Source organism: Leguminivora glycinivorella, chromosome 11 (assembly GCF_023078275.1).
Source record: "Leguminivora glycinivorella isolate SPB_JAAS2020 chromosome 11, LegGlyc_1.1, whole genome shotgun sequence".
In the NCBI taxonomy this organism is placed as follows: domain Eukaryota; kingdom Metazoa; phylum Arthropoda; class Insecta; order Lepidoptera; family Tortricidae; genus Leguminivora; species Leguminivora glycinivorella.
In genome coordinates, this window is record NC_062981.1 from 21874768 (window position 1) to 21894022 (window position 19255).

General features: G+C 36.6%; 3 long non-coding RNA genes across 3 annotated transcripts; 1 reads left to right on the forward strand and 2 right to left on the reverse strand.

Moving 5' to 3' along the window:
• Positions 1-575: 575 nt before the first annotated feature.
• Positions 576-11583, reverse strand: LOC125231023. The gene is made up of 4 exons (XR_007177584.1): positions 11260-11583; positions 10815-10999; positions 10242-10352; positions 576-866 (listed from the first exon to the last, which is right to left on the reverse strand). It is a non-coding gene; the product is annotated as an uncharacterized LOC125231023 (long non-coding RNA).
• Positions 11584-15239: 3656 nt separating this feature from the next.
• LOC125231025 lies at positions 15240-15982 on the forward strand. The gene is made up of 3 exons (XR_007177585.1): positions 15240-15399; positions 15509-15697; positions 15856-15982. It is a non-coding gene; the product is annotated as an uncharacterized LOC125231025 (long non-coding RNA).
• LOC125231026 lies at positions 15860-16920 on the reverse strand. The gene is made up of 2 exons (XR_007177586.1): positions 16358-16920; positions 15860-16130 (listed from the first exon to the last, which is right to left on the reverse strand). It is a non-coding gene; the product is annotated as an uncharacterized LOC125231026 (long non-coding RNA).
• Between the last annotated feature and the right edge of the window lie 2335 nt (positions 16921-19255).

The window sequence follows — 19255 nt, forward strand, 5'->3', positions numbered from 1 at the left end:
CTTGTGAAGTTCCTTGCAAGTTACACTTGTAATGTACCTAAAAGTAGCTCTCATAATGTTTCATTTGAAACTTCTGCTATGGTTATATTTGGTATGTTGTGTCAACGAATCACTGGCAGTTTATTCGTTTAGTGAAATAATAATATTGCTGCAATTTACTAGATGCACGTTTTGTGCAAGTCACTCGTGAACCGTTCACACAATATTTCATAGGGATATTTCAGGGAACGTGATTTTTGTGGTTGGTAGGACGTCGCAAATATAACTGCACGCAAGGTGCTCTGCAATCTTCGTGAGCCTGAGCGAGCCTCGTGCGGCTGCCAGCTGCCGGTTCAAAGAGATCTCGCTTGATTCGATCGCGATTCGATTGAAACAAGCTAGATTCTCTCCAAAATCCGACAGCCAAAGGCTCGCGCGCGAGTATGCTCGACAGGTTCGGATCCGTGCGCAGCTTACAGATACTTCCCAGCATAATTTTAATGATTATGTATGATCAAAATAACTAGAAACGAAAAAGTCAAACTTAAAAACTACCTCACACAAAAATCATTGATTGTAAAACAAAAACATGGATATACAGACAACATAATTATTTTATTTGAAGTTTTTTCTTCAGACCGCAAAAACAGCACCATACTAATGAAAAATGATATGTATACTTATGTAGTGTTAGACATTTGAATTGAACATATGTTATCATAATACACACAAACACTATTTTAAAACACTGCGTGAATACTACGACGGTTAAGAGCCCGCAGGACCCGAGCTCCTTCTCATATTTGAGGAGAATACACCCGTCGCGCTGTAGAGGCGTCACTAAGGCCGTTCGCACACGCACCTACTCCTCGCCTCAGGTGACATACCTGCAAAAAATTAAATTCATTAAATCTATAATTCTGATTGTACACGTGAAACATGAGTTTGCCGCTGATGAGATGAAGGATTTATGATATTTTGTATGATTTAACTTTATTGATTATTATTACACACTATCGTTTATTACACACTATTTATGTCACACTTTCGTTTTCTATCGATCCCTTATTTGCCAAGAGTGGCACTGAAACTTGAGTAGTTTCATGTGCTCTGCCTACCCCTTCATGGGATACAGGCGTGATTGTATGTATGTATGTATGTATGATTATTATTATTATTTGCCTGAGCGCTTTTGGAGCTCGCATCCTGCACAGTCTCCAATACGTCTGACGATTTCTTAGAAACTGATAAGTCTTCAAGAGGATACTTTGCAATTGTGGTTTTGTACATGGAATTTTCCTGTACTTAAAATATTTTATACCATACAAAATTACAAATGAAGCATTAGATAATTATAAGAAACACATTCGCAAAAGTAATTTTTAAATCAAATTTCTATTGAATATGTCTGATAGCGTGCATTAGGGTAATTTCGAAAGTCACAGAAAAATCACCATTATTTCCATCATCATATCAATATTCCCCTTTCGAAATTACCCGAGCATTTCTGTGCTTCGAAATTACCCCAATGCACCATGCTAAAAGAGTTGACCGTGACGTCACTAAACACAAATTCCTACTATTTCCATAATTAGCAAACTTAAAAAGAAGCTGATTTGTGTGCTACTCTGCGGAGGCGGCACCATAATGTTAATGAAATGCAACTAAATGTACGTATTATGTTTATGACTGTACCTCAGCAGTTCTCGAAAAGTTTATACAAAAATTAAGGGAAAAGTTAAATTTGTTTTTATTAATTCCTATTTTGTTACCAAGATTTTGTTGATAAATTGAGATTTTATTAAGTTTTATTTCGTCATTAGGGTTCTCTAGTATCTATATTTTCTTAATTATAAAAATTATCCTGTATATATCTTACGAAAGTCGAATTATATTACAAAATGTTGGTAACAAAATAGGATCAATTAAAATTTGCTGACGTGGCATTGTACAAAGTTGACGGGAATTGCTGACCTATACTGCCCCGCTAAGCCGAGTGGCGCTATCTCAAAACCAAATGATTTTGGAAATGGAACTGTCAGTTATAGATCCATACTAATATTATAAATGGGAAAGTGTGTGTGTCTGTTTGTTTGTCCGTCTTTCACGGCAAAACGGAGCAACGAATTCGAACGATTTGACGTGAACGAGTTGACGATTTGACGTGGTGATTGATTTTTTAAGTGGATATAGTTGAAGGGATGGAGAGTGACATAGGCTACTTTCTGTCTCTTTCTAACGCGAGCGAAGCAGCGGGCAAAAGCTAGTACTTTATAAGTTATCTGTGGATTTCCGTTTGAGATAGCGCTTTTCGGCTTTAGGAGGCCAGTATAGGGGGCAACGAAATAATGGGCTTTGAGCGTGGAAGGGACATATCTCCGTCTCACTTACCTGTACACCTCCTGACATAATAGCTCATAAGCAGGGAGCGTACTTTTCATGCCGATGACATTAATCTGACATCACGCTCCAAATTGGGTGATCCCAAATAGTTTATTGTAAATTATTAATCATTACTCGTCAATTATTTTAATCATATACAAATTACTTCAAATACAGTAGTCCATTTACATGTGGCATAAATAATACCTACTTGAAATGTGAAACGTGAATAAAATTATTTGATTTGTTTTTATAAATAAATTTAATTAAATAGTATTGTTAACAACACATTACAATAAATACGTAGAAAAGAGAATTTCTCTCTAACGTAAAGCACACCATCCTTCTTGCATTCATTACCATGCAAATAAATTCATAACTTAAAATGATATTGATGACTAATGATTAATAATTAACAATGATACAATTTGTGATCACCCTATATGGAGCGTGACGTCAAATTGATGTAATCGGCACGAAAAGTACGCTCCCTGCTCATAAGGTTCAGGTGGAATGCGGAACTACTGAAAGTACATAAAATTACTAAGTTGTAATGATTTTTTCAATACGTACATAATAAAAGGCATTTGTACGTCAATTTCCATAAGAAAAAGTAGATAATGTAGATTCTATCTATGAGTACCGATACAATCAAAGCCCATTATTTCGTTTCCCCCTATAGGTGCAGTCATAAACATCATACGTACATATTGTACGTTATACGTAATTACGTACATCATTTTACCATAGTTAGTTGAAGTTCATTATGAAGGCATCGCCGCCGCGCCGCAGAATAGCACACGCTGAATTTACTAAAAGGAAAGTAGACTTCCCACTTAATGCTAGTTAGTTACACTGTCCAGTTTTTGGACAACTATATATATTATAAGAGTGACCCACATGTCAGTGCGCTCCCTAAGCGTATTCAAGGCTCTCAAATTTGTTGAAACATGGTCTACAATAAATTTAATCGACTTACGAGATTTGTTATTAAGAGTAAAGTCTAAAAAAACCGGCCAACAGCGTGTCGGGCCACGCTTTCCGGCCGTAGTTTGCCGTATTTTTCTCCAAAACTACTGAACCTATCAAGTTCAAAACAAATTTTCCTAGAAAGTCTTTATAAAGTTCTACTTTAGTATTTTTTTTTATATTAGGGTTCCGTAGTCGTAGTTTCGCCATGTCTGTCTGTCCGTCCGTCCGTGGATAATCTCAGTAACCGTTAGCACTAGAAAGCTGAAATTTAGTACCAATATGTATATCAATCACGCCGACAAAGTGCAAGAATAAAAAATGGAAAAAAATGTTTTTTTTAGGGTAACCCCCCTACATGTAAAGTGGGGGCTGATATTTTTTTTTCAAACCAACCCCAACGTGTGATATATTGTTGGATAGGTATTTAAAAATTAGTAAGGGTTTACTAAGATCGTTTTTTGATAATATTGATATTTTCGGAAATAATCGCTCCTGAAGGAAAAAAAGTGCGTCCCCCCCCTCTAACTTTTGAACCATATGGTTAAAAAATATGAAATTTTGAACTTGATAGGTTCAGTAGTTTTTGAGAAAAATACGGAAAACTACGGAACCCTACACTGAGCGTGGCCCGACACGCTCTTGGCCGGTTTTTAGGGTTCCGTAGTCAACTAGGAACCATTATAGTTTCGCCATGTCTGTCTGTCCGTCCGTCCGTCTGTCCGCGGATAATCTCAGTAACCGTAAGCACTAGAAAGCTGAAATTTGGTACCAATATGTATATCAATCACGCCAACAAAGTGTAAAAATAAAAAATGGAAAAAAATGCTTTATTAGGGCACACCCCCCCCCCTACATGTAAAGTGGGGGCTGATATTTTTCATTCCAACCCCAACGTGTGATATATTGTTGGATAGGTATTTAAAAATGAATAAGGGTTTACTAAAATCGTTTTTTGATAATATTAATATTTTCGGAAATAATCGCTCCTAAAGGAAAAAAAGTGCACCCCCCCCCCTCTAACTTTTGAACCATATGTTTAAAAAATATGAAAAAAATCACAAAAGTAGAAATTTATAAAGTCTTTCTAGGAAAATTGTTTTGAACTTGATAGGTTCAGAAGTTTTTGAGAAAAATACGAAAAACTACGGAACCCTACACTGAGCGTGGCCCGACACGCTCTTGGCCGGTTTTTTTTTAAACATATTATGGTTCAAAAGTTAGAGGGGGGACACACTTTTTTTCCTGTAGGAGCGATTGTTTCCGAAAATATTAATATTATCAAAAAACGATTTTAGTAAGCCCATATTGATTTTTAAATACTTATCCAACAATATATCACACGTTGGGGTTGGAATGAAAAAAAAATCAGTCCCCACTTGTGTCGCTCAACTTCAAACGTGGGTAAATCCATTTTGCTATAAGGTTAATTATCTTTCAGATCATATTACATTTTATATAAAATAAACCTTTTAGCAGAATGGATTTACCCACTTTTGAAGTTAACACTTTCGCAACCAGGCTAAATTTCGAACAATACCCCAGAAACCGACAGTACCCGATAGTCGGGCAACGACGTGCAACTCAATGCCGGACGCCGCGAACCCGATAGTCGGGCAAGCGGCGGACGCTCAGGGCTGTGCCAAGTAACTTTCGTATACGTGCATAAAATGAAAGAGTGCGTAGCACAATGTCGAAAATCAAATGTTCTAAGTACGAAATTCCGAAAGACATGACATCGAAAATCAAAATTGCTAATGTACGAAATTCCTAAATTCAACAGTGAAGTTAACTCCTCTTCGCGTAATTGTGGCTGAGAGTTGTGCTCATCAACTACTAGTCTAGAGCCAATTTGGCCACAAGTCGTCTCCTTCACGATTTTCGTCGACATCTCTTCTAAATACCTAAAACAGGTATGGATATGTTCCTCGTTCTCTCCAGATTACGAATTGACCTGTTTTAGTTTAAGGAGGGGGGGACGGGTCGAGAAAAAGGGGGGGAAAGATGGCGACCGACCATCATAGATATTTATTCACATCTCGAGTCCTATGGCACCAATCTGTTCGTGCGAGGTGTCATTTGAAAGCTTATTAAACCTACTTTAATTATTTTCAAATAACTATGCTCATAAAAGTAACGGTTTAGGAAATATTTGAAAATATGTGTTTTTTTATCGCGCATGAATTGCACAAGTACTAGTAAAAAATACGTCTAACTCAATAAACAATAACTTTACCGCAATTGATGTTATTATAAAATTTTCGCGTCTATTCATGCTCTTTCTAAAAATATAAGTTTCATTGGTATATGATTATATATAACCATGTAATTAAGAATTTTGTTTGGCAGGGGTTATCCTACAGGTCGCATAAACGGGCGCTGACCGTAGTAAAGTATTAAATATTTTTGAGGTCTTATTTTACGGATCCATATGTGAGAGGTATCGTTTGAAAGATAATTAAACCTACTATAATTGTTTACACATAACTATACTATTAAAGGTAGCTGTTTACATAATATTTGAAAATATGTGTTTTTATCGGGCATGAATCGCACAAGTACTGGTAAAAAAATGCTTCTAAGTCAATAAACAATAACGTTACCGCAATTGATGTTATTATAAAATTTACGCGACTATTCATGAGCTTTCTAAAAATATAAGTTTTATTGGTAAGTGATAATATAACCATGAAATTACGAATTTTGTTTCATAGTGGTCACTCCGCCGGTCGCATAAAAATGAGCGCTGACCGTAGTAAAGTATTCAATATTTTTAAGTTCTTATTTTACAGATCCATATGTAAGAGGTATTATTTGAAAGAAAATTAAACATACTATAATTATTTTTGAATAACTATAGTTATAAAGATAGCTGTTTACAAAATATTTGAAAACATGAGTTTTTTTTTCGAGCACGAGTTGCACATATACAGATAAAAAATGCTTCTAACTTAATAAACCATAACTTTACCGCAATTAATGTTATTATAAAATTTACGCGAAATTTCATGCGCTTTCTAAAAATATAAGTTTTATTGATGTATGATAATATATGACCAAGTAATTACGAATTTGGTTTAGCAGGTGTCACTGCGCCCTGTCACGATATTGGGTGCTGACTGACGTCGCCAAATTTTCTACGTTACTCTGATCCTATTTTACTGATAAATTTTTGAGAGGTATCATTTGAAAGCATATTATGCGAACTATCTTTATTTCTAATATTTCATGTCGAAACTGTAGAAGTTTACAAAATATTTGATTAGTAATATGTGTATTTTTCTGTGCATGAACAGCATTGGCATTGATAAGACACGCTTCTAGCTCAATAAATTATAGTTTTCCGCAATTGAAATAATAACAAAATAAACGGAAAATGTGTGACTTACACAAAAAATAAGTTTGGTTTGTATTGCATAAACAATTAATTTGAATTTGTTCAGCTCACCTACTGCGCACCGTCATATAAATGGATGTCCACCGTCGTTGCCTTTTTTCATGATTTTTCAGATTATATTTCACTAATCGTATATTCATAATAAATATAATCTATCACGTATCGAATTTACTTACTTGATCAGTAAAATAAAATCTGTAAAATGATGAAAAAATTAAGGCAACGGCGGTGGACATCCGTTTATATGACGATTGACCGTGCGCAGTGGGTATGGTGGACAAATTAACATTAATTGTTTAAGCAAATCTAACGAAACTCATTTTTTGTAAAGGCCATTCATTTTGCGGTTCATTTCGTTATTATATCAATTGCGGAAAAATATAATTTATTGAGCTAGAAGCATGTTTCACTCGTATCAGTGCGAATGCTATTCATATACAGTAAAAATACACATATTGTCAAATATTTTGTAAACTTCTACAATTACGACTAAAATTATTAAAAAGTAACGATAGTACGCATAATATGCTTTCAAATGATACCTCTCACAAATTGATCGCTAACATAGGATCTGAGAAATACATAAAATTAGGCGACGGTTAGCACCTATTTACGTCACGGGGGTGCAGTGACACCTGCAAACCAAATTCGTAATTACTTGGTTGTATAATATCATACATCAATAAAACTTATATTTTTAGAAAGCATATGAAATGTCCTGTAAATCTTATCATAACATTATTTGCGGTAAAGTTATTGTTTATTGGTCATGCACCAAGATACAATCTTAAAAATTATGAAAATGGTCATCCATGTATATGACGGTGCGCAGTGAGTATGATGGATAAATTAACATTAATTCTTTATGCAATACTGACAAAACTTATTATTTGAAAAGGTCATACATTTCGCCGTTTATTTTGTTATTAACTATATCAATTGCGGAAAAAAATATAATTCATTGAGCTAGAAGCATGTTTTACTCACATCGGTTCCAATGCATATTTTCAAATATTTTGTTAGCTACTACAGTTACAACTAAAATTATTGAGAACTAATGATAGTACGCATAATATGCTTTCAAAAGATTCCTGTGAAATAAAATAGGATCTGAAAAATATAGAAAATTTGGCGACGGTCAGCATCCATACGTGGCCGGACGCTGTGGCCCCACTTAACCATATTTGTAATTACTTGGTTATATAATATCATACACTAATAAAACTTATGTTATTAGAAAGCGCACGAAATTCCGCGTAAATCTCATACTAACATCAATTCCGGAAAAGTTGTTGTTTATTGATTAAGAACCATTTTTTACCAGTAGGTACTTGTGCGACATGGTCTATAAAACACATATTTTCAAATATTTTCTAAACAGCCACCTTTATGACTATAGTTATTTATAAAAAAATATAGTAGGTTTAATTAGCTTTGAAACGATAGCTCTCGCATATGGATCCGTAAAATAGAACCTCTAAAATATTTAATACTTTACTACGGTCAGCGCCCATTTCTGCGACCGGGCAGAGTGACTTCTGCTAAACCAAATTCTTAATTACATGGTTATATATTATCATATACCAATGAAACTTATATTTTTAGAAAGAGCATGAATAGACGCAAAAATTTTATAATAACATCAATTGCGGTAAAGTTATTGTTTATTGAGTTAGACGCATTTTTTCTAGTACTTGTGCAATTCGTGCGCGATAAAAAAACACATATTTTCAAATATTTCGTAAACGGTTACTTTTAAGAGTATAGTTATTTAAAAACAATTAAAGAAGGTTTAATAAGCTTTCAAACGACACCTTGCACGAACAGATTGGTGCCATAGGACTCGAGATGTGAATAAATATCTATGATGGTCGGCCGCCATCTTTCTCCCCCTTTTTCTCAACCCGTCCCCCCCTTCTTAAACTAAAACAGGTCAATTCGTAATCTGGAGATAACGAGGAACACATCCATACCTGTTTTAGGTATTTAGAAGAGATGTCGACGACTTTTTGTAAAATAGGTCGTTTGGTCCCTGACTATACTGCATCCTCGCCGAATATATTTATTAAGTCTCGCTCAATGTCATCAGGACCACGAGCATTCGCCATCGTCGTAGTAGAAACAACCAAATTAATTATCAATTCCAATCAGAGGCAAAACCACAAAGTCCAGTAAGAAAGCAGAAGTCACAGTTGTCCAGAAACAAGCCGATAGTCGTCAAAATAAAAATTAACACAACACAACAACGTCCAAAGCACATCACAAACCATTACGGAATGGCTCAGATTGCAAATTTTACACCGTGACCGGTGTGAAAAACCCGAGTCGCTAACTTCAAATAGATATTTATTTATTTATTTATTTAATATTTTATTCAAAGCTACTTGTTTTGCTTCCACGCAGTTGCTATTTTATGACTTACCTATTGTCTTTTTCTGAGAACTGCCGCTTAGAAATTAGAATGTTGTTAGGTTCTTAGTTGAATTTTTTGGTTTATTTTTCTCCGAATTTTGTTTCACTAAAATAATCCTATGAGTACCTACTTTATCACTCTTAAATATTCGTAAACACAAATTAGGTTGTACGATTTACGAAAATTCTAACTCCTATTGATACATACCCGTGTATGCGATTTAACGTAACCAACTAATAAGAATTATTATTTTGTAATCGCATTAGGTAAAGTAAATAGAAATACAAAGTGAATTAATAAATATAATAATCAACTGTACCAACTTTTCGACCACATAAGTACATTATAATCAGAAGACAGTCAGTGGCAGCCCTGAGGTAGCGAAGATGCAAAGCTTGCCCGACTATCGGGTACGTTGGCGTCGCGTGAAGGTTTATAGCTCTTGCTCGACTATCGGGTATGCCGGCATCTGAGTAAAGTTTACGAGTACCCGATTGTCGGGTACGCGGTGTCCAATGTGTTAAGCGACACACTTTACATGTACCCTAACAAAACACTTTTTTTCCACTTTTTATTTTACCACTTTGTCGGCGTAATTGATATACATATTGGTACCAAATTTCAGCTTTCTAGTGCTAACGGTTACTGAGATTATCCGCGGACGGACGGACGGACAGACAGACATGGCGAAACTATAAGGGTTCCTAGTTGACTACAGCACCCTAAAAATGATGTGAGGTTGAGATGATTATTTATCAATACATCCTTATTATAGGCTACTTTCCTTCTAGTCAAATCAGCTTCTTTTTAAACTCTCAAAACGAATTTGAATGATTTGCTGATATGGAAATTAAATGAAAACGTGTCGACTGACATCAAGGTCAACTCATATGATCATTATAAATTTCAATGAGACTTCTTAAATAGAAATTGGGTTTAAAAATATGGCAGATTATTTTTAAAGGCAATTTTTATTTAAGTTTTGCTTTGTCAATCTCCTTGCTCTCGTTATCACTACTGTCATTGTCCGACATTTTGTATTTACTGAATAAAAATACAGAAATAAATAAATGAAGAGAAGGGTAAAATGTGCAAGCTAACCAAATTCCATCGGGCCAAACAAGGTGAGTGAGTGCACTGTCGCGATGACACATGGATCTGCAGTTGGAGAATGGCCTGGCACGAAGTAGCGGGGCTCTGGGCCACAACCATCTGAAATGTCCGGTACGTGGGCTATATAAAACAAGTGCAAATAACAGGGAGGGAGGTGCAGAAACAGTTAATGAGAAAACCCAGGAATATTTATGAACACACACAAATAATTTGCAATTAAATGCACCCAAATATCAAATGCTACGCAAACGCTACACATCTCTTAGGTTAATTAAGCTGAGTTCGGACTATCAAAGGGTCATTTTGGATTATTTACGTGACGTTTTTATACTTGGTACACAATAAAATACAAATATAAATGTTGTAGATAAGATACAAATATTGTACTCTCGACGGCTTTTTATTGTCAAGTTGTAATATCAAGCAATCACAACTGACTACATACCTAAGGGTCACTTGCACCACCGAAAATGGAGGGTTAACCCGAGGCTAACCCACCATTTCATATGGAATTTGACAGTCGAAAAGGGAATCAAAATAGACGTATAAATGCACAACTACCTTTCTAAGCTTGAGAAAGATCCGCCGCGTCATTTGCACCCGACGACTGCGTGATGACTTGATGACGTGGCACTGGGATAGACTTCATTGGCCATTGCTCGCAGGCCGGGTCCTGTTATTGATCGCCGACTTGTCCAGGATGGCGGCAGATGATGGGGCATGGGGCAACAAAAAGAACCCTGAACCTGAACACAGTGAAAAATTATATTGAATTAGAATGTTTAAAATAAATCGCGTAATGCGCCATGTCGGTAGTCCGGTGGCGAGCCTTTTTTCTGTAATATGATATCTTGGGGATTCACGCCGATTCAGTGCGCGCCCCGAGACACGCAACGCTTAAGTGGGAACGCCAGAAACCAACCTAGTCCCACAATAAACTCAATAAGCTATCGAATAGTTAACTGCCACATAGGCTGTAAATGGGTAATTAAATAGCAAATCTCACCATTTTTCCGATCCGGTCAGCTAGCTTCAGGTAGCGGATTTATTTCCAAGTTCACACAGCAGCACAGCACGCACGACACGATAGAAGATGGCGGCATTGGCGTCCGCCGTTTTTTTTTTAATTTATTTCCAGACCATGGATACAAGTCCTTCAGTCGCTCGCGGCGCGTCGCGGTCCGGGGTTGCCAACTCTAAAACCGTTCTCAGAAACAGAGGGAAAATTATATTTATAATATTCAGAGCCCGTAACTTTCATAATAATATTATTTAGTTGCGTCACCGTCAGTGGCGAAAATGCATATCGTGATTTCGCTAGGACGGGTATATACATATAAGTTGTATTTAATAAGAAACCCCCTTAGTAATTAGTCTCTGGCATATAATTTATAAGTGTAGGTATTCAAAGAAGAAAATATTAATTTACGTGAAATGATCAATGAAGGATTTAGAAATTACTGACAAATATTATTTTGTATGTTTTAATGTTTATCTTTTAATATTTATTGTGATTTATTTTCAACACGGAGTAAAAGTGTAAAAGCATCTCAAATAAAATAATTATAATGTATTAAATGATAATGCAAGTTTGAATATACTATACTTATGACGTTTTTCAGTACAAAATCGTGCTTCGAAGTTTCGACCCAGCATAATATAATTCGCTTCTCGTTTTTCTTGAAACGAGTTTTAACTTTTTTTTTCTAAAAACATAATTCTTGAAACGAGTTTTAACTTTTTTTTCTAAAAACATAATTCTTGAAAGATTTTACTTTTCACTTTTTGACATTTATCAATGAGGATAGTGAAACCTCAGTGAAACTAATCTCCATAGTGGCATCAACTCCCTTAAAAAGATCTTTTTTACTGAGTAAGGCTTCCCACAGACAGTCTTAAAAATTCATAATCTTAAAAAAAATTGTATGCAATTGACACTGACAGATCTGTCAGTGTCTTGTCAGTGTCAGTTTGAACTGTCAGATTGCATACAAGTTTTTTTTAAGATTATGAATTTTTAAGACTGTCTGTGGGAAGCCTAACAATTAGATTTTTTTTCAATTGATAGTAACTCTGAAGCTAAGCGATGTCCAAAAAAGTATAAGTAGGTACATGACAATATAGTCTCTAAAAGTGGTCAGGAATACACTGTTAAAATCTTTTGACGACGTTAAAAATATTTAGGGTCTGTTTAACAATGTCTAACTAAAGTATAGCTAATCAATAAATAAATTAACTGCGAGATAAAACATCCCACAGTTTGCGTTTTGGTCCAAGAGCTGGCAGGATTTTTGAGCAGGTCCTTGAGGCAACCTGGAAAGGTGCTCAGATGCTTCTCCAATCATAACCCACATCAGGTCTGCAAGTCTGGCAGCTGGGGAGTGGGGCTTTATCGAGCTATGAATTAAAGATTTAATTTTTTGGGCCCAAAAAAGGTGTTTGAGGCAACCTGGAATTATTAAAAAGTGAAAGTAGAGTTCCTCAGAAGTCGTATAGTGTTCATGCCAGATAATTTGGCCGGGTTCTTCACCGCGCCAGAACCGTGCAAAGTGGTAAAAAAATCCAAAAAAGGTTCTTGAGGCAATCTGTCATTTTTACCAGTAAAACATGAGGGTCTAAATAGCCATGAAAAAATAATGCCATGACATGAGGTGGGTGGGTGGGTGCCATGACGTACCCTGCCATTCGATCTTGAAAGTCAATTTTTTAGTTTTTCGTAAATAACTCGTAAACGGTGGCCCATAGCAAAAAAATATGTTAAACAGAAAATATATATATAAAATTTCCTACAAGAAAGGTTATGTACGTTTTTTCGATAGGATCAATATATAAATGGACTAGTTTTTTAAAGGTGCGCGGGGCCCGAGGGCATTTGATTTTTCCAAAAAAAATTTTTCTCATTCCTATTTTTGGACCCCGTTCTTACCACGTGAAAAATTTTAGCGCGCTCGGACCGAAGATAAAAAAATAACAATTCAAAGTCGGCCATTTTGAAATTTTTTAAATGCTATTCGATGGACCTCAGATAACTAACTACATACAACATTAGTTTAAGTACTTTTAACCTTTTTCCTACCGTTACGGAGCTATGGGGATTAAAAAAAACCTCCATACAAATTTCAATCAGTCTTCAAAGGCCACCATTTTGAATTTTTCAAAATTTTGTTTTTGTATACTAATCTTTGGGCGACTGTACACGCATCTGCCAAGTTTCAGTGCGCTCGGACCATTTTGAAATTTTTCAAAAAAAAAAGTCGGCCATTTTGATTTTTTAAAAATGCTATTTAGTGGACCTGAGGTGACTGTATAACATTTGTTTTAGCACTTTTCACTTCTTTGTACCGTTACGGACCTGTGGTAATTAAAAGACAAACCTCCATACAAATTTCAATTAGCCCTCAAAGGCCGCCATTTTGAATTTTTCAAGATTTTCTTTTTGAATATAAATTTTGAGGCAACCTTCCACCCGTGTGCCAAATCTCAGCGCACTAGGACCATTTTGAAATTATTAAAAAAAAAGGTCGGCCATTTTGATTTTTTTTTTAATGCAACTTTTTTCTACTCCGAGACCTGTATGACATTTGGTCGAGCACCCCCCGGCTATTTTTTTTAATTTCATTCGAATCAAGGCCGCTAAGAGATTCAACGACCAAAATTTGAGCACTCTACGTAAAGTCGGCCATTTTGAAAAAAAAAAAAAGGCGGCGTCAAAAATTTCCCAGGGTCCTCACTGCCAAGAATAATGTTATACAGAATTAATCTACATAAACTTTTTTAATATTATGTAGATTAATTCTGTGTAACATTATTTTTGGCTGTGAGCCACCGTTTTTGAGTTATCAACAAAAAACGGCCCATGTAATCTATTTAAAAATACTTTCCAACTAAAAAAATTATCCTAGCGTAAAAACCTATATAACATTTCTTATAGGAAATTTTATGTAGATATTATCTGTTTAACATATTTTTTTGCTGTGGGCCACCGTTTACGAGGTATTGACGAAAAACGGAGCATGTAATCGATTAAAAAAAACTTTCTTACTAAATTATCCATTTATATATTGATCCTATCCAAAAAACGTACACAACCTTTCTTGTAGGAAATTTTATGTAGATAGTTTTTGTTCAACATATTTTTTTGTTGTGGGCCACCGTTTACGAGTTATTTACGAAAAACTAAAAAAAATGACTTTCAAGATCGAATGGAAGGGTACGGCTACGGACCCCACCTCATGTCATGGCATTATTTTTTCATGGCTATTTAGACCCTATCTTTTACTGGTAAAAATGACAGATTGCAACCGAACCCTAATAAAACTTATTATATTATATTATTATTTATTTTTTCCACTTTTTATTTTTGCATCTCAGCAAAAGCAAATTTCAGCGGTTTCCAGTCCAGGACGGACGGGCGGATGGACAGACAGACAGACAAATATGGCGAAACTATAAGGATTCCTAGTTGACTACGAAATACTAAAATAAGCGCCAAATTTGAAACATGGGCGAAGGTTTATTGTGCCATAGAAAATTTGAATTAGGCGCCTTTTTTAAACGACAGTATTTGCTTGGCCATAATTTTCTTTAAATAATTTTATTAATGTAAATGTTGCAAATAATTGTGAAAATAAAGTTATCGAATAATAATACTAAAGCCTGACCAGAAATATATGACTATTATTGTCAAGAGGGCGCTGTTTATTCTGATGTATGGGGTGACATTGCAGTTTAGTATGAAGAATAGTTCTCATATTATATTTCTCTCTTTATTAGGCTCTCAGGCTTTATCAATCTATGACTTTCGAGCCAATTCGTCACTACTTTTAAAAATTTCGTATCTCACGCTGTTCCTCAAAGTTAAAACGCAGTAAGTCTATATGCATTCCATACATACTTACTACAATTTTCTTTTCATTGATAGACGAAGATATGAGTTTTTTTTTAAAGTAGTGACGAATTATTTATGTCTCCTGATTTTTAGGACACGTGTCTTCTGATTTTATTCAAATTGGACCTGGCAACACTGAAATAATGTCAGAATCTTTTCTTTGACATTATTTACAATTTATATTATTGTACATAATTGGTTTTTTCACTATTCTTAAGCTAAAAAAAACACCTGTTTGTCCTCCAAAGAATACCTTATGTACGTATGAAACATATTCTTTCTTCTAGTATGAATTGTACGCATATTGCCAAACTTCAGGTTTAATTAATATAATATTGTTAATCAAACTACCTCTTCTATTTTGCAGTGGATTCACAGAATGATTGAGGATTTGAGGGAAGCATGTTAAGACTGTGACAATATGGTCTTAAGGCAGCCGGCCTCATTGAGAACAAGAAAATATTCTGCTTCATGTAGCGGTTGTTATTTGTTAATATGACATGTCTCGGCAGTGTAGTGACCCTGTGCTTAATTAAGGCTTCAGGCTCAAATCATGGTGAGGGCATTTTTTTATATGATAAACACTGACATTTGTTTCTCAATAAATGTATTATTATACACGGTCAGAGTATAGCAAAAGGACTTAGAAAAATTTGTGAACAATTTTTTTTTTGTTTTTATGCAGTACTATTCTAAAACATTACTTTGTTATAGGTACACCAAAATGTAAGCGGCCGGTTGAAAAAGTAGCAGAGTCGAAAATGGAAATTAATGAGCTGCAGAAGTAAATTTTAGAAGAATAATTCTCTTCTTTGTTGTATCCTTGTGGCTGAGGGACATGACGAATGAGGCCATTCTTTACCAGTGCTCTTCACGCCACTCAATCCTGGGCCCGGTGCATGCTAGCCTGCAGTGGTCTTTGTCAGAGATGTTATTGTGTCTGCCCAATGTGTGCCCATGCTGCCACTTCTTCACTTCCTTGCCGTGTCCTGTGATTATGGGAATAATATGCAAATAAAAACCAACAATGGGCCATCGAAGAACAGGAGAGGGCATGTGGGCCTTAGAGAAAGAGTTGTTAATGTGAAGACTAAATAAATTCAACAAATAAAATCTCAACTATAATACTGTCTTTGGTACACCCGCTACCATCGCGTCAAATAGTGAAAGTGCAGTTCAGTGTAAGCAAAGACAGTGTACAGGATATACCACTCACCTATGGCATTAGTGTTACTAGACCACATTAATACATAAAGACTATTTTTCTAAACTTGTCCAAAAATTTTATTAAAAAGGTGTCGGAACGCCTTCTCGGGGGACCAAATAGCGGGTTCCTTCTTTGCTCAGAGGTTGAGTCTGGCGGTGCAAAGGGGAAACGCCGCAAGCATTCTTGGGTCTATGCCGGAGGCAGGGGATCTGAGGGGGTTTTTTATATTTAGTTATAACCTGCTTGTGTTAGTTTTAGTCTTTAGGGTTTTAAGATTTAATTATAAGATTAAATATATTGTTCGTAGTTGTTGTTGAATAAGCAGTGTTTGTGTGTCTGACTAACGAAAATATAAATTCAGATTCTAAACGTCTAAACTTGTGTATAGCTCTGTGTTGTCTTAATAAATCCTATTGGAAACGCTGTTGTTGTTCTGATTAGCCAGGCCTAAACGGTACCCTTCACCATCTTATAAGAGTACCAACTATTGGGAACCTGAACCTAAATGACAGTAAGGGTCACTTGCACCACCGAAAATCCGAGGTTAACCCACCATTTTATATGGAATTTGACAGTCCACTAACCTTGAGTTAAGCGGGTGGTACAAGTGGCCCTTAAGGGAACGCTATCACACAATGAAGCTAGGAATATATTGCGCGGACGTCTGCGATTGCACGTGCATGACCGACAATCGATAGTTTGCACAATTCAGTGTATAATCATTATCCAGATCGCGTCCGCGGTCGAGACCCATAATATGTTCCTAGCTTTACCAGTTCCACAATATAATATATCGTCACTACTTTGAAAAAATCTCGTATCTCACCCTGCTTCTCAAAGTTAAAACACAGTAAGTCTATATGCATTCCATACATACTTAATACAATTTTCTTTTCATTGACAGACGAAGATACAAGTTTTTTTTTAAAGTAGTGACGATACAATATTATGTGGTATGTACGTGGCTTGGCCCGAACCCACTGATGCACACGCCGCTACGTATCAGGGAGGCAAGTATGGTCGCCCGATAAATGATAAGATAAAACATCAACATCGTTCATCGCTCGACCATACTAATGCCTGCCAGGGTGCACACGTAAGGCACCGGCCACATCAGAGCGTCGCGTGTCTCGGGGCGCGCAACGGACGTCGGCGCCACGCCACCTGAGTGTAATTCAAAAAGCGTCTCCTCAGTACATTTTGTATAGGAAGGACGTAAGGCGCGCCGCCAAGCGACGCGGCGCGCGCCACGCCGCCGCCACGCAACCGGGGGCGCGTCTTAGTGACCGGCCACACCAGAGCGTCGCGTGTCTCGGGGCGCGCAACGGGCGTCCGCGCCACGCCGCTTCAGTGTAATTCAAAAAACGCCTCCTCAGTACATTTTGTATAGGAAAGACGTAAGACGCGCCCCAGGTGGCGTGGCGGCGGCGGGGCGCGCGCCGCGCCGCTTGGCGGCGCGCCTTACGTCCTTCCTATACAAAATGTACTGAGGAGACGCTTTTTGAATTACACTCAGGTGGCGTGGCGCGGACGCCCTTTGCGCGCCCCGAGACACGCGACGCATAAGTGGGAACGCTGCCTTACGTCCTTCCTATACAAAATGTACTGAGGAGACGTTTTTTGAATTACACTGAGGCGGCGTGGCGCGGACGCCCGTTGCGCGCCCCGAGACACGCGACGCTCTGGTGTCGCCGGTCACTAAGGCCGTTTTCACATTATCCGATCCGAATATCGGATGTCGGAAGGATTTTAATGGAAAGTAAACTGCATGCTGGGGATGAATCTATTGAGTGGTTCGTGATGGAGTCGTTGGATATCCAACATAGGTCTTTCAAAAGGTGTAGGGGTTTGAAATGAAATTCGTCCTTGATGTAACTTACCCTAAGACCGTTTTCACATTATCCGATCCGATATCGGATGTCGGAAGGATTTCAATAGAAAAAATCCAAGATGGCGCCGGTAATGTATGGGATATCGGTCCGACATCCGATATCGGATCGGATATTGTGAAAACGCACTAATACCTACCCACCGAGCAGTAAAAAAACAATCTGAAAAATCTAATAGGTATAGCTCAAAACATCTATTGTGTTTATAATTTGCCCTGATGTTATGCTATTTTGATACGGGTAATATTTATAGATTCTAAAATAGATTAATTAAAGGAAATATCAATTTGTGATAACGCAGCAAAATTATAAAAAATATATTTAAAACGGTCAATGACTGCAATATTGATGTTAAATGTTTAATAAACGTTATTATTTAAAATTGGTGCAACATTGAGAAATTAATTCTTAAAAAAAAACAATTGCCGTGACATTGTATTTATAATTACCTGTAATGTTACAAAATAAATATACCGGTTATATCAAAAGGTTTTATTGAAGTAAATCTTAATTTGTGATATTGCAGCAACTACATAAAACCAATATTTCAAGTGGTCAATTGCAGTAATATTGATTTTGAACATTTGGGAAACTTTATGCTACGTATCAGGGAGGCAAGTATGGTCGCCCGATAAATGATAAGATAAAACATCAACATCGTTCATCGCTCGACCATACTAATGCCTGCCAGGGTGCACACGTAAGGCCGTTTTCACATTATCCGATCCGAATATCGGATGTCGGAAGGATTTTAATGGAAAGTAATAAACTGCATGCTGCTGGGGATGAATCTATTGAGTGGTTCGTGATGGAGTCGTTGGATATCCAACATAGGTCTTTCAAAAGGTGTAGGGGTTTGAAATGAAATTCGTCCTTGATGTAACTTACCCTAAGACCGTTTTCACATTATCCGATCCGATATCGGATGTCGGAAGGATTTCAATAGAAAAATCCAAGATGGCGCCGGTAATGTATGGGATATCGGTCCGACATCCGATATCGAATCGGATATTGTGAA